Source organism: Ischnura elegans, chromosome 5 (genome assembly GCF_921293095.1).
Source record: "Ischnura elegans chromosome 5, ioIscEleg1.1, whole genome shotgun sequence".
Classification (NCBI taxonomy): Eukaryota; Metazoa; Arthropoda; class Insecta; order Odonata; family Coenagrionidae; genus Ischnura; species Ischnura elegans.
The window spans coordinates 130662459-130679401 of NC_060250.1; the positions used below are offsets into that span (position 1 = coordinate 130662459).

Sequence of the window (16943 nt, forward strand, 5' to 3'; positions counted from 1 at the left end):
GATCCAATTCCAGGAAGGTATATTAGGGTAGTTTCCTTCATCAAAGAAAACGAAAAGCATTGTTTGCGATTCGTTGTCCACCATTATTGTATTCATAATATACAAATTATTGGTTTTAGAAATCCCAGTTTAGACGAATTTTAACCCATTACTCCCCAGACTGTAATGTATGGCTTTCAACTTCGGTTGTGTCGCATTTTCCGATTAATTTTGGCCAAAATAAGATGAATTTTTGGAATAAAAATATTTTCATCGTATTGCATGATTTTCATAATGCTGAGTATACGCAACGCTGGGAAAACTCTGGAAAATAAATACAAAAGAACTAATTTTAAAAACTTAGTTTACATCTTTTATTTTTTATCTTCATTTGCACACTCGACATCTTCGCCGGGAGTTATCAGTATTCCTTTGGAGGAAATTCCCCATTCCGCCTTAACGGACATGCTGGGGTATGTTATTTTTTCCTGGGGTGTCTCGTACGTGCTACTCGATTTTTATACCAAACGCCATCAGTCATAAAATACAATTATATAAATGAAAATGTAGGTGAAAATGACAAAATTAGAACTAGAGATACTTAAGAAAGTCAGTAAATGGAATAAAAAATTATTCTGAAGTAGAAACTTGTTCTGAGAATTTGGATTCAATAATGTTGCGTTAACAAAACGCTGGGCATTAATGGGTTAATGGTCAATTTTCACCACATTTGAAAAAGGCCAGATTGGCGCCTTTGCGATGCCACTCCACGTGACGTCACAGGGACCTAGTTTCTATACTAGTAGATAGGAGTTTTACATCGTCTGAGATTACTAATGCATGCATGAGGTACAGAGCTCAGGGAAACATCTCTTAATAATCACTTATTAAAACTGCCTATGGTTGGGAAGTTTCCTTCGTTTGATAAGGTATTAATAATCGTTATTTAAGCCAAGCGCTACCTGCTAACAGAGTACTCTGCTTTTTGTTAGCAGCCTGCATCGTTGCGGCACTCATAGCCTCGCACCAAGGTGGCTTCACACGGCGGCAGCCGGAACCAGAATGACGTCACACGGACTTTTCCCAGCATTCATACTTAGCCGTTGCGTTTTCGCGCGCTTGAAAATTTTCACTCTTCATTTAATGGTGAAAAATAGGTATCGTCATTTAAAAATCTAAAAGCGTGAAATGCGTACTTCAGGAGTAATAATCTTTCGATTTAGGCAATGAAAAAATAATATGAAACCACCCTATTATCACGTGCGGCGATATCTTCAATCAAGGGATTCGGGCTGTCCTTTTCGCCCATCATATAACATCTTTCGCGTCCCCTTCTACCGCTTTGAGCCGAATGAAAGTTTTATCAACTGCATTCACTTGGATCCACACTCCACTCAAAAACATCCCTCCGTGAAGGCAGTGTGGTAATCGTTCATTGCCTCTAAACCATGAAGATTAGAGTGGAGGAATCTTCAGTTGGCCGCTCTTTGTTTAGTCAACTACGGCGCAGTATTTACGTAAGTCTACACCCGCGTCGCTGATGGCAGAACGATCTGAATCTCACGGTGAAATGAGCTCTTATTGCGGCGGTTTACTGTAGATTCGCGATGGTATCATCTGTCGAGATTCATGACTTTCGAGTGCCAATAACGCGAGTCCGAAAGCCGTATTGCAATTATTGAATATAATCGGATCCCTCTGTGGTCATCGCTGCTCTGCTCTTATTTTTGGAAACCGTTTTGAATGCGCTGCCAATGGCAACATTAATCAATGTTCAACGGGACGACTGAAGCCTCTTAAGAAACGCCCACTCCTTCGAAAACTGCAAATTAATTATAAACTAACAAAATTCACTAACTCTCTGTGGTATTCCATTATATGTTTACACAATTACTTATATCACTTATTTTTTACAGAGCGCTACCCGGGTTTCAATGAATTATCATCATCTTCAGCCGCAAATATTGATTTAATCAATAATTATTTAGTCAATATTTGCGCCTGAAGATGATGATAATTCATTGAAACTCGGGCCGCGCTCTGTAAAAAATAAGTGATATAAGTAACTGTGTAATATACAGGAAAACGTAATTATGAACTGCCGAAAATATGGTCGCCGCCGCCCTGCATATCCTTTAAGTTCTCAAAAACATGTTTTCGCAAAGGCGCGGTGAAAATCGTAGCCTATGTATATAGAGTATTGCAATAGTGGAAAATGCGTAGTGGCCTATCGCGTATTCAAATGAATCCGCTATCGTCATCGCGTCGCTGATGTCGGACCGATCCGAATTTCACAGGAAAATAAGCTACGATTAGAGCTGGAAACCTAGGTTTATATTCTTGACGACGTGACAAAACAAAATCGTATCTTTTTGACGTCATTCCAATAACGCGAGTTTTGATGCTCTATTGCAGCAGTTCCCAAACTCATTCTTTCCGCGACCCATTTTAGCCCATTCTTTTTAGCCGCGACCCCCTAAAAATGGCTGACTAAGTTTAAGTACATAGTTCACCATATTATTCGTATACATCTCGTGACCCCTTTCCGAACGGCCCGCGACCCCCCAGTTTGGGAACCGCTGCTTTATTGGACACACAGGGAATTTATGTTTCACTCAGGGCTCATCGGGAATTTTTAGAAATAGTTAAAAATGTGCCCAAAGTGACGAGAACATATGTAGCTTCCTCAGCAGACCTCCTCAAATGCAGTCCCTAAACATTCGCAAAGCCTTTCCACGCCCGAGCCTTCTTCTTATGCGAAACTTTGACCCTTGATGCGGTTCAACCCTTTTTCCGGGTAGGACACGCATTAGCATCGAAAGGGAGGAAGCACGAGCGAAAGGACAAGAGGATTCCCGCGAACCGGAGACCACCGCTGAAAATGCCATTCCATCCGCACAAAAGCCCCCCCCCCCCCCAACATTCCTGCACATTCCGTCAACGGAGATGCGATGAACTCTCAGACTGCGAAAAAAAGCGCATCCCTCGTCTTCTCGGTCCGTCTACACCCACGCATTCCATGAATTAAACATTTTAACGGGAGTGGAAAGAGAGAGAGTGTGGGGGGGGCGATACTCCTCTAACAGTCGACCAAGGATGAGGCAGGAAAAGTATTGGTGAAAGGTTGCTCTAAGTGGCTGCATAGTTATGCATATATATAGCGATGAAAACACCCAAATTCAATTTTACTGAATTAATGGATTACAAAAGAATTATTGGGAAAGGATGGAGAAGGCGGCCATGGAGATCCGGCCAACGGGCAAGAACTTCAATAGAGATGGCGGTTACTCCCTCAGTAACGTATGGAAACCCGTATTGAATAAAATCCTATTGGCTAATACCAAGGACCAATCAGAGGGAACCTGACATCCCGGCACGCTATATAAGGCGAACACCTTCCGAGAAATGACTCTCAGCCCTGAAGATGGAGTACGACTCGTACCACGAAACGTCGGCAGCCATGAAGCAGATTACCCGATGGAGAACTCGAATAGCCTTCACTACTATCAATTTTACCGCTCGAAATGAACAATAGTTATACCTTCGCTATCGGATTAGATCCTCTGGGCATTCACACATACGACCAGTAAGAAGCCCTGGTTAATTTTTTAGGAAGAAGGGAATGGGATGCTTCAAAGAGATTTTTTCACTTTTAAGATAATACATTGTTTTTCATATTTTTTGTTTCTTATTGAAGCGATCATTTTTTTTCGATCGATTTTTGAAGCGATCCTTTTGAGGTGGCTTGCGTGTTAGTATGCAGATGTAGAAAAGACAGTGTCGTCTCTCTCGTGTGTGGACTTGGCATCCAAGGGGGGCACTGTGTTTCTGGAAAACCGGACCACAAATCCATTCCATCCACGAGTTCTCGATGTCCACCCTTCATGGCCAGCATCTGCGGGCGAAGGAAATCTCCGGGACCAGCAGCAGCAGCATCCCACACACAAAGGAGGGGGGGGAGTCTCGATAAGGATTTGTTGGCCAGCAAAAGGACTTCGTCTTCTCGTTTTACGCCTCCTTTTTTGAACCCCTTCCCGTCTTTGAATCCCAACGCTCTATTGTTTTCTCGCGTTCAGCAGCGAGAGAGCACCCGATTGGCCCTCAGGCCCCCGGGACACATGGTCGAAGCCAATCGATGAAAGCCATTCCCATCGAGAGAAAGCTTCGCAAAAGACTTGTGCATAGACATCAAGGTTGTATAGATCATTTTTGCTCGTTCATTACACTTTACTATATCGTCATTATTATTATTAATGTATTTTTCATTTATTTTTCTCGAGTTCTCACCGTAGTATGTGGGGGTATGGGTTCACACCAAAATAACTCTCTACTGTCGCGTTGAAGAGTTTTCTCGTGATGTGACGTGTTGAAATTATTTGGGCATTGCGCAATTGAATGTATGTGTTTGGATTGAGGTGGAGTACTTTAAATCTTACGTGTATTTCCTTGTGGATGTTACCTGAGAAAGAAATGACGATAGGAGCAATAAAACCCGTTCCTAATTCCATATTTTTTTATCTCCGTTGACAGTTGTTGTCATCATTATTGATTTCCACAGCACTTCGTCTTCGTCGATCAGCATCCAGACAGAATTCAACTTCAATAACCACTAGGGTACCACGCCTCCACCCACCCATTCTTTAAAAAAAAACATTAAAATTAATTGAGCGATATAAGATGGAATTTGAAGTACCTCTGTAATGAAAAGAGGAGGTGTGTCTCGATATTTTTACGAAAATTAAATTTGTCTTCTTTCCCGGTTCGACCTTTCTTGCGACTCCCAGTTCTGTCCAAGGCTCCAGGAATTCCTTCGTCCGTCCACCACAGCCTATTTGAAACGGTAGATCACTCGCAATAATAATAATAAAAAACTACTCCATATGCATGAGGGTGGATGCAAGTGCAGATGCCGCCGTAACGATGTGCTGCAACCGAACACCTGCCCCCCCCCCCTCTAGGGGTGAGTTCATATCACATTCCTCATTCCCCTCCCACGGCCCCAAAGCTTTCATTCTCGTCACGAACTCATTCCCCCGCCTCCCCCCTCCCTCCGTCTCTCTTCAGGGGACTTGGAATGTCACCACAACATTCTGTTCCCTTCCAGCACCGCAACCTCACGCAGCCCAACATGTCCGCTTTTTATTTCTTTTAATCTCCCCACCCGTCAGATCTCTTTTTGAAAACGACAAGAGTGAGTACCGAAGTATATTGAAGGGAAAAAAAGAACACCTAAGGCAGACCAAAGGTCGGAGTGATAATAAAACTAGTCCAATATTTAGTTGCATTTGAAATTTGAAAAATATTGTCGTATACCTCGAGGTTTCCGATTTTGGGTTTGGCAGGGGCGCAGCTAGGAATTAAGGCTGGGGGGGGGCTTTAGGTGCAACTAATACCGGGATGTGAGGGGGTATGGAATACCCACCAGGATAAGCGGTAGGTGCGATATTAATAAATTGCGGAATTTTAAGATAATGGTTCAAAACTGTGAGTTTTACGGCTTAATGAGGGATATTTTATTCCTCCTTACACTATTCTATAAGTTATATCAATCCCATTAAGTAAAATGGATTAAACTTAAAAATTCACTGAGCTCTGGGGGGGTTTATCCCCCAAATCCCCCCCTCGCTGCGCCACTGGGGTCGTGTATAATTAGAAGCAGTATATCATTCATCAGGGTCGATTCACACACAAAGAATGCACTCAATCTTGTAAAAAGTCATTTAATAACAGATTTTTAGCATTGGCTTATATTCCGGATTCAAATTCATAGAATCTCTTAATGAATAACTTTGTGAGCATTTCTATTATTTGATGCGGACTTAGTTGTGCGCCACCGACCGTATCTCGTCACAAAGACGCCCCTGCGGCGGTGCATTCTGGCTGTAGTGCAGCGAGGGGGGGGGGAGTTTGGGGGTTAACCCCCTAGAGCTTAGAGAAATTTTCAAGTTTAATCCATTTTACTTAATTGGATTGATATTACTAATATGTATGTAAGGATGAATGAAATATCCCCCAGAAAGCCGTAAAACTCACCATTTTGAACCATTTATCTTAAAATTCCGCATTTAATTAATCTCGCACCTACCGCTTATCCTGGTGGGTATTCCATACCCCCAGAAAACCCGGTATTAGTTGTACCTAAATTCCCCCCCCCCCCAGCCTTAATTCCTAGCTGCGATCCTGCATTCTGGATTGAAGCGAGGACTCTCAATTGGAGAGGTGTCGCTTGAGGAATGCTGAGATATATATCATACGTACAAGCCTACTCAATGAAACGGTGTCATACTCGATGAACGATTTGTTTATTCGAAATTCAGGCGTCTTCTGATGAAAGGCTGGTGCAATCCTCAGGGGTATTGGCGTGAGGTTTGCTATCCATGGACACGAAATTATCAATAATACTATTCCAATAGAAATTGATAAAATATGCTCTCGCAGAGTTTCAGCTGCATAGCAGTTAAAGAACACTCTGAGATATCCACGGGAATGTCTTTGTTTTCCACTTTCTTTTTAAGGGCGAGTCAGCCACTTTGGATTTTTTTCGGTCGACGGAGCGATGTTTCAAGTCGTAACATAATCAATCTCGAAGAACTCATTGAGTTTTCTGCAGTGATTTCCTCAGTCGTCGAGTCATAAGTATTTATACATAGCGTACCAGGCATAATGCATAATCTCACGGATTCCCTATGCTTACCTAACGATTTGCGAGACAATTGCTGTGCAATGAAGTCACACCTGGCTGAATCGCCGACATCCGTTGCGCTGTCCCCAGAAAGCAATCCACTCGCAAGTTCATAAAATGGTAATCATCCGCAATGAGCAGGCTGAGTGAGCAGCTATGAGAACGATGGGATGTTAGTAAACACGCGATTCCATCGGAATCTTTCCCGAGTAATTAAAAAAGGTGGCGCACGGCACTTTAATGGCCTCCTGTAAGATGATGCATCGTGACCTTGGCCGATTAGCAACCACTTTCCAGCCTCTATCCAAATGGCGCCAAAAAGGAATCGTTAACGATCCCAAAGATACGTCCATATAAAATTTTCATTTCATCCGACGTGATCTCACATGGGATACCCTCAAAAAGACTAACTAACAAGAAAAAAATTTACGGAATAGCTTAAATAATCAGCTCATCTCGGTAGGGTGCACGGAAACAGGATATCCAAACGCAAATTCGAGATGGGAGTCAGGGAAACATCTCGTCTATCTGTTTTTCGATTGTCAAAGAAAATCGACGTGTCGTTGTCCTGAAACCGCCGGAAGGGAATAGAGTGGGATGTTTTTTAGAGGAGACGAACGACAGCTGAGGTCATTTTCGCCATGAGGGAAAGGTATGGACGGAAGGGCGGAGAGAAACCCGGCGTCAGCATTAGCCTGCTCGTAACGAAAGGCGCCAAGGGAACCACGGCTTAACGTCCCATCCGACGGACGCAGTTTTTCGCTTGAAATATCCTCCACACTTCATTCAAGCAGGGATAGGGCAGTCTCTGAAAATTCTCTGCCACCGCCGGGATTCGAACCCGGGAGAGGGGAGGGATGCCACCACGCCAACCCCTTCATTCTTAAGCTGTAATGTGTTTCTACTTTAAGTCTCTATGGCCGAGTGAATCGCAATTGGATATGAGAGTGTGACGAAACTCAGAGGAAACATACGATAAGTCTCGGAGACACTTTCGATGGGGAACATGCACAATTTTTAAAAGTGCTATAATGTGAAGGTCTCTACCTCAAATGTCCTCGCCGAACATCTGGCGGATGAACTATGTTTTTTAGCTGAGTTACGAGTCTTGAAAAATTAATCTTCATCGGCTGCTTAACAACATGACATCATCGGAGTGTGACGTCACGGTGCGGTATCCACTGATGACAAACTGATGCAGTGTATCTAAAATCGTTATATGCACGTGCTCTAACGCAAATTTGGCGAAAATAATTGCTACTTTTTCTCTCTATATCTTGCATTCAAGGCTCTACCGCTCAACTCTCTTAGCGAAGTGAATGGTGTACCGTCCGATGACGTCAGAAGGCGTTTCAGGTCACGTGACTCGATATTCGAGCACTTTTAATCAGCATTTAATCACGTTTGTGGAAGTCCAGGAGTGGCTTATATATTTGGACTCGTGAGAAAATTGTGTATTCGATGAGACTCACTAGCATGATGAACAAATTCCATGCATGTTCCCCATTGTCGCAACAGTGGACACGCCTACTACCAAACTCTCATTGGGGACAGAGACCCAGAAATCGATACAACTTTGTTCTTCTGAGAATGGTCTCAGGTCTCAGAATACTAATGACGGCGTAATTTTCAGTAATTTGCCTTCAGCGAACACTTAAGTAGTTGAGAAAAATCTCCGAGACCCTAATCTCGAAGACCTCTCGGAAGATGAGACTAGTCTCCAATGGACACAGTTATCTCCAATGGACACTGAGATATCAAGTCTCCAGATTTGGAAACTATGTAGTGGACAACACGTTGCAGTTGCCATTGTCCTCGGCAGTTCTTGGCGTCAGTTCTCTTCCCCCTCCGTTGATGATTGCCCATTACAATCGAAATACCGCTTTCGGGGATATGATTTCCTTCCAACTTTAATTGTCGTTTGGATGACTTGTCTTCGGCTACATATATTTTTACAAAGCCAATTCGTCGCTCTACTCAATTATTTCATGAGACCTCTCATCGAGACTTATATTTTACGATTCTACCTCTCTTATTTTATAATATCAACCTCTCTTTTCGAGGGTGGTATCTTTTAAATTCGTATAACATTTTAATTAACTTATAAAAAAATGAGACCAATCAAAGGGGTAGCTACATCGTCAAAAAATCGATTCGAAAATGTGAATTTGTTCTGAAATGTATTTACATGTTCGAATTTCAAAAAACAAATCCATTTTTTATTTTGTTCAGTTCAAGATCTTTAAAATGTATATCGCACGATTTTAAATCTCCCTCACTACCGGAGATTTGACGTCTAAAGCGAAGAAGTTTTCGTAAAATTTCACTTTTACAACATTGAAATTTATTTTAAACCTTTGTGTGCATTGAAAAAAGACTTCGGGGTATTCGTTTTCGAGGCAAATGAAGACGATTTGCCAGATTAAGTCGAAATCGGTGACCCAAGAGACAATCACCCGCTCGAATTTTTAGTAGAGTGATCTAGCTATATTGTTTCTTCATTTAATCGTCAGCGATGAGCAATTAGCGAGGTTACGGACTGCCAACATGAGAAGAGATTGGAATTGTGAACGCTACTCTTGAAAGGAATGGTTGGGCGTAACGAGGGACCAGGGAATGAATAATGTTTGGAATGGACTCGTTCGCCAAATATGTTATTCTTGATTTTGATAGCGTTTAAAAAGTGAAGGTATGGTATTTGGAGGAGGCGACCGACAGCTGAGGTCATTTGCGACATGAGGGAAGGGAATGGAAGGAAGGGTGGAGAGAAACTCGGCGTCGGCATTAGCCTGCTCTTACCGATAGGCGCCAAGGGGACCACGGCTTAACGTCCCATCCCACGGACGGAGTGTTGCGCTTGAAGTGTCCACCAGACAACACGCAAGTAAGGATCGGGGAACCTTCGAAAATTCTCTGCCACCGCCGGGATTTGAACCCGAGCCCGCTGGGTGGGAGGCCAATGCTCAAGCCACCACACCAACCCGCTCCCCTTAAAAGGTGAAGAGACACGCATTTTTTTATGTCTTCAATCCGAGCGTCGCAACACGATTACTATAAATATCCTCGCGACGCAAGGATAAGTGTGGGAGAAGGAATCACGCACCGTCATTGGGGCGACGCGGGCTAGTTGTCGAAACAGATATCGTTTATCATTTATATCTTTGAGCCATGAAAAACGTTTTTTTATTACGTTACGTTTACGAGAAACATCGACATCTTCTCCTAAGTGTGGATTCGGGTTTGATTCATGATGTGTGAGTGTATATGAGGAAAAAACAAATTTTTTGAGTGAAAAACAAGCTTCACTGTGGACACGCGTAAAATCTCTGCAGTCGGGGACACTCTGTGGCCCTAGAAGTAAATATCTGTAAGGGTCCGCAAAGCCATCTGCGCCATCGATTGAAATGACTCAAACCTAGATGACGTGACGAATCTTATGGGTCCCATTGGTTGCTCTCTCATATCGTTTGTTGCGTTCAGTAATTTCATCTCCAGTAATCCTGACAACGAATATCACAACGGCGGAGTCTCCAGTCAGCCTCTAGCTGTGTGGACACCCACTGCGCATTCAAATGGGTTTACAATATTCGCCTCTCGCGTCGCTCGCGTGCTGAGCGATCCGAATGTCTCTTCGGAGAAATACTCGGGGATTGTGAGCCAAATTCATTCTCACCATGGCAAGACTTACCAAACTGGTAACTTTTCAGTGCCGCACCTCGCCACTGACTGCCACGTCTAAATTGCAAATGTTGGGAATAAAGAAATCGCCCTGGAGTCATCGCCGCATTACGGACTTATTCCAAATCCAACTACAGAGCTTCCGAAGTGGAAACAAAAATGAAGACCTTACGGGATGGACCGAGATCTTTTCTACGAAGTCCCCTTGAATTTGGATGTTTTAGACGAAGGAAAAGTTTAATAATACAGATAAAATCTATTTATAATTATTTATTCAGTTACTTCGATTTCCGATAGTGATACGAAAGCAGTTGTCCCAATGTTGGCCTTTGCTTTGGGTTGTGTGGCGCAGTGATCGCGGGCGCTGTTGTTTTGGCCTCGGGTTGCCATGACTGCGGCGTGATTTACTTCGTGCGAACGCGCTCGGGATTTGAGCGCGACAGATAAAAAGGCGGCAGAAGAGGGAGGCTCCGTGGATGGGAAACATAGCGCCTTTTACCCCGGAAGCCGCCCGCTGCTGCTGAGATAATGGATTTGCTCCTCCCAAGTTGATGGGCCAGCGAGGATTTATTGCTCACTCCATTGCGGAGCATAGGAATACATTTCTCTCTACAAAGTGATGTCCATTATGGCGCCCCCCCCCCCCTCCAACCCTAGAGTTTGTTTTCGGAGAGGGCGTGGACACATGTGGGGAAGAGAGGATTCTCTAGTCAACGATCAAATGTGTCGTCACCCAGCGCGCATTTCAAATGGATTTTTAAAAATCGCCACTCGCGTCGCTGAAGGGCGGAGCGATATGAATTTCACGGGGATACATTCAATAATTGGGCCTGATGAGAAACATTCTTATGCGAATGTATAACCTGCCGATGCCATTCCCCGCGAGTGAAAGTACTCTTTGGTAAATAAACAGATTTCTGTGCACTCTTCACCGCGGGGATAAGGAGGGTGTGATGGCTATTGTGTTGGACTCCCACCCGCTGGGGCCGAGTTCAAATGCCGGCGTTGGCATGTATTTTTCAGAGATTGTACGATCCTTATTTGAGTGCTTTGTGGAGGGCACTTCAAGTACAGCATTTTGTCCGTCGGATAGGACATTGAGCCGTGGACCTCTCGGTGCTTTTGGTTAACAGTAGGGTAATTCCGACGCCGGGTTTCTCTCCACCCTTCTATTCTCCCTTCCGATCCCTCAGGACGCAAATTACCTCAGCTGTCGGTCGCCTCCTCCAAGTATCATACCACTTATCGCCGCTCCGCGGACATTTTTGAAAACGAATAAAACACGCCGTAAAGTGGCAGCATAAATCAAGATTGGACTAGACGGACTGGAGCCCCGTCTATTCATGTAGTCCCTTGGCTCTGCTCTCGAAAGTGATTCCCATAATGGCACCAGAATCGTTTACCCCCGAGCGATTCAACGACCTCGAGTTTGTTTTCGGAAAGGGCGTGGGATTTGATTATAACGATGGCGGACAGAGGAGATGTTCACGATATTGCTCGGGCCTCTTCACTTTGAATCGAGACACAAACCTTTTTCAATTCGAATCGTCTGGAGATCCCGAAGGAATATGCGTGAAACGTGGGCGAAACATCCGCCGCGGCGATCTCTTTCAAACTCGTAGTCCGGGAGGAACTTCATATCCAATTCCAGCATTCTAAATATGGATTTTCATCTTCGAAGTCTGGTATTCGGGAGAAGAAGGAGATTGTAAGGGGAAGTCGCGTGAACGAGTGATTAGAGATAAGGCGTCATCGAGAAATATGCGGTGATATGGAAAGAAAGCGCGTCCTTTATTACTTCGGTTTTTATGAAGTCGCTTTCTTGTCCGTTTGTTTGTTTGGTTGTCCTTCCGGGCAAAATCTTCCTACTACAATTCAACCCACTTCCGGAGCCAGGGGCGCAGTTCAAAATGGTGATTTTTACGGCCTTCTGAGGGATATTTTATTAAACTATTCTATAAGCAATATTAATCCAATTAAGTAAAATAGATTAAACTTAAAAAATTCTGTGAGCTCTGGGAGGGGTGGGTTTTATCCCCCTAAACCCCCCCCCCTCGCTGCGCCACTGTCCCGAGCATCTATTGGCTAAAAATTTTCAGTACAGGTCAGAAGCAGATGGAAATCGATTCTTATGAAATTTCTGGTTCTTCAGAGGCGGTACGTGTCGCCAATTTCGACATTGAAATTTGTACTAATCGCTTATAAGCAGGATAAATGTTAATACTCAGAAGAGATTTTTAATTCTAATCATATTAACAGTCGATGGGTAACATATTTCAATCCCTATAACAGTCGACGTAGTTTATATGAATTGGTGAGGGCCTCGCCTCCATTTCCATGTCCGATCCGTTTCTCTCTCGTGTTTTTTATAGTGCTCGAGTTTTCGTTAATGTCGCTCCACGTGTATGTGGTCAACACCCTGCGGCTCTCCCCTTTATTTACGACTCGAACGAAATGCCTGCGTTAGATGGATGGAGCAGAGGCGTCGACGGTCGTGGCCAGAGACCCATTTCATCGCCCTTTGCAGCAAGTGCTCCTCGGGCACGCCCTCACTCGTGGGATTTCTCGTTCTTTGGGACTGACTCGGAAATCGGCTGCGTAGCCGTCGGAGCGCGCCCGATCCGAGTTCAATTTCGAATGTCCGACGGAGGCGAGAAAATTCAAACCAAAAAGATCATAATACTTCATTTTTACTAGTAAAGTCAACAACGAGTATTCGATACACACTTTTCCGGATAAAGGGTTTAGTTGATTATGGTAAGGATTCTGGGCTTGAGAATGAAAATCCAAAATAAGCATGCATCATCAAATCAAAAAATTTATCAATTATTCATCACCGAGTGAACTCAAAGGTATAATGACACAAAACAGAGGCATTTTGTTTATTCGTATTCCAGTCGAGGTCCGTAACAGGTTTTGACGAATCGTTTAGTAATGTTTTGATAATTTTTTTATTTCGAATGGCAGTTATTACCTATAGATCTCTTCCTCACCTAGCATTTTCCTTTAATCTTTCCAAGTACGGCTGCCTTTTCGACTAATTCCCTCATTCAGTGTTAATTACGCAAATTATCGGCATGCTAATTTTTTTTTGTCCCGAACAATAATTTTTATGGAATTCGGGCAGAATCCATGAGTATCTTGTAATTCCCTACCCCTGCAAATGAATCAGCGCTAATTTATTCACTCCAGGAAGAAGGCATCGTCTATATACGATGTTTTCTTCATCTCTTATACTCACCAGCATCTCAGGTCATTACCTCTTTGTTCCCGAGAAAGCAGCTTCCGTCAACATTAATGGACTGACCAATTTCGACCGCTAATGGCTCGCGAAAATGGATGAAATTCCAGCACAGGCCTTCTTAATACTCATGAGGCTCCGCGGAATCTTCTCCAACATATCCTCGAGAAAATTCATTGCACGCTTTTTTTCCATTCCTTCAAGACTGAAATTCCTCGGATCTTGGGAACTTCTCTCCATATTTGTCGACAGAAGTAATTATCGTTTGAAAGAGACTAACACGCTTTCTCTTTCGGGGTCTTTTTGTGTGTTTTTTTTGGCAACCTTCCATTATTTCCGTGACGCAGTCAGAATTAGCGATCGCTAATCGAGGTGTCTGAAATGCGGACAAGAGGTCGGGGGGACGGCGTGGCGACAGTGAAGAGGAGAGGTGGCTAATGACCCGAAATTGCTCTCTTGGGAAAATGCCCATAAAATACACTGCAACTCAAAGTCCAACTGGCTGACCATCGCACAGGGGTGTGGGGGTGAAGTTGTCGTGGAGGTTTAAGGGGGGTCCCTCGTAATAGGGTAGTTTCCTTCATCGAAGAAAACGAAATCATTGATTGCGATTCGTTACCCACCATTAGTGTATTCATAATATACAAATTATTTGGTTTTAGAAATCCCAGTCTAGACGAATGTTAATTGTCAATTTTAACCTCATTTGAAAAGGTCAGATTGGCGCCCATGCGATGCCACTCCACGCGACGTCACAGGGACCTAGTTTCTATACTAGTAGGTAGAAGTTTTACATCGTCTGAGATTCCCAATGCATGCATGAGGCACGGAGCTCAGGGAAACATGTCTTAATTATCACCTATTAAAACTGGCTAAGGTCGGAAAGTTTTCTTCGTTTGATAAGGTATTAATAATCCTTATTTAAGCCAAGCGCTACCTGCTAACAGGGTACTCTGCTACCTGCTAGCAGCCTGCATCGCAGCGGCGCAAGAATCCTCGCCCCAAGGTCACCTCACACGGCGGCAGCGGGAACCAGAATGACGTCACACGGGCTTTTCCCAGCATTCATACTTAGCCGTCGCGTTTTCGCGCGCTTGAATATTTTCACTTTTCAATTAATCGCGAAAAATAGATATCGTCATTTAAATATCTAAAAGCGTGAAATGCGTACTCCAGGAGTAATAATCTTTCGATTTAGGCAAAGAAAAAATAATAGGAAACTACCCTATTGAAGGAGGCGAGCGACAGCTTCGGTCATTGGCACCACACCACGTGACCCCACTCGATCGGGCATATATTACTGTCATATATTACTTGCCAAAAATTACGCTATCATCTTAGAATTGTCAAGGATATGTATATAGGCATCGATGAACATGTCCCTGAAGAAGTGGTCCGCTTGTTTAAATATATGAAAATTTAACATCCTATAAGATTTATAGCTTAAGATAAGATTAGATAAGAGCTTATATTTTCATACCTTAGAAACGGGATGATTTTGACAATTGTTTGCATGCTCTACGATGGAGTAAGATGATGGAGAAAGTTTTAGAAAATCGAAACTTTATAGAAATAGACTGTTTGAGCGAAGGTGATGGGTCCTCTTAAACAAAAAAAATCAACATTTTCTCTCTTATTCTCTTATTACCACATAATCGTTCATCATTTACTATTGTTTACTTCATTCACTTATTCATAAATAGACACAATTAAAAGCTCCCTAATAAGTGAACGCAAGGGAATTCTACTCAAGGATTGCCTCTGAATAATTGTGTATCGTCTTCGTGTATTTGATTAATATTATTACTGCTGACATTTAACCACAAGTAGTTAGTGTACTGTCATACAATACGTTGTGGAGTCAGTACAAAATGAACCCGCTTTTAACGCAGTTGCATCTATTCTTTGTCGTAAACTGTAGCTCCGAAAACAGACACACGTGTGCACTCTAATGTTCTGCGTAAGAAATGCGAAAGTTGCTGCCCACGTTTCATGAGTTGGTGACGTCATTAGATTAGTGGTCCATTTAATTGTTCCGGAATAAACTTCTACTGAGGGAAGGGATCTCTCGAATGAGTGGAAACAACAATGAACCGGGCGATGCGCATGCGCGAGGCCGAGGAGTGGCCGAGACGTGGTGACACGTTAGGTATGACTTCGTGGCGTCATTAACTCGTCTACGAAAGGGTTAATGGCGGTGATCGTCCGCCGGGAATAGCTCGCAAAGTAGGCGACGGAACGAAAAACGAAAGATAAAATAAATACCTACGGACCCCTTTATTTTTACAACAATCGAGTGTGTGATGATAAAAAAAGAGAGTAGGAATTTTCTCGAAAATCGCACAATGTGCTTCGTTTCTCCCGTAATTTGCTGCCAACCCCTCTTTCTTCCCCACTCTCCCGCGCTTTCCTGTTGCGAACTTTTTGTCTCCTCCTCCTCCTCTGAAGGGTGATCCGATTCCTGGGATGTGCATTCCGAGCCGAGAAGAGTGTATGTATTAGCTGCAGTGAGAATGCGGAAGGACCGCCTTCCCCTTGCCACATGCACACGCCGTGAACGCGGTGTTTTCTTTGTTTTAGCCTCATGAAAAGGCCATTGATCTGAAGACTGACCGCAAGCGAGTTGGTATGCTTGGCCACCGGTTCCTTTGTTTTCCACCAAATTTCGGAGTAAATTAGTTTTTCATTTAAATCACCTTTCAAACTTCAGCTGAAGATGATATTGGGTATGCAACATAATTTCATCTTCGACCAAATTTTGAGTTCGGGCCTTGCCAATCCAATGCAGCGATATACAAAAACGCTAGTTAGCCATTAATTTTTACTGTGACAGAGTAAAAAAGCGAAAGGATTATAAAAAAACGTAAAATACGCCTGCCAATCGTTCATCGGTATTATAATTCTGTGTACCTAATGCCAAAACATTTGAAGCGATAGTGAACTAAACCCGTAAATGCAATTTGCAATGCAAATGTATGCAGCCCGCTAAATCTGGTCAACACTAGAAAAAGCCTCTCGAGGCATTCACGTTTTAACTCTCACAGATATTTATGATAGCTATCAGCGTTTTATTTATCCAATTATAGGAATTTCTGCTGATATTGTGTTCCCAAGGATGGCAAACCTAACATTTTATGGATTTTGCCGTGTTTTAGTCCGATGTTTAAGCTCAAATTTTTGTATTCATGTTGTGTTTTTATCATTAACAAGTTAACATTAGCAGTAAAAGCAGTTTTTACGGGAATTACAGGTGCCAGTTTAGATATCGTGACCTCGAGACGAAGAGAATGCAATCTCAACTTCAGATTGTCTCTTGTGCATAGAGCATAACTCCTTTTGAAATAGTAGATAATCTGTCTTATG

General features: G+C 43.2%; 1 protein-coding gene across 2 annotated transcripts in view; it reads left to right on the top strand.

Annotated features, from left to right (window-relative positions):
• LOC124159563 (laminin subunit gamma-1) overlaps positions 1-16943 on the top strand; it is a 390848-nt gene that overhangs the window by 337466 nt on the left and 36439 nt on the right. The gene's annotated exons all lie outside the window — the stretch shown is intronic.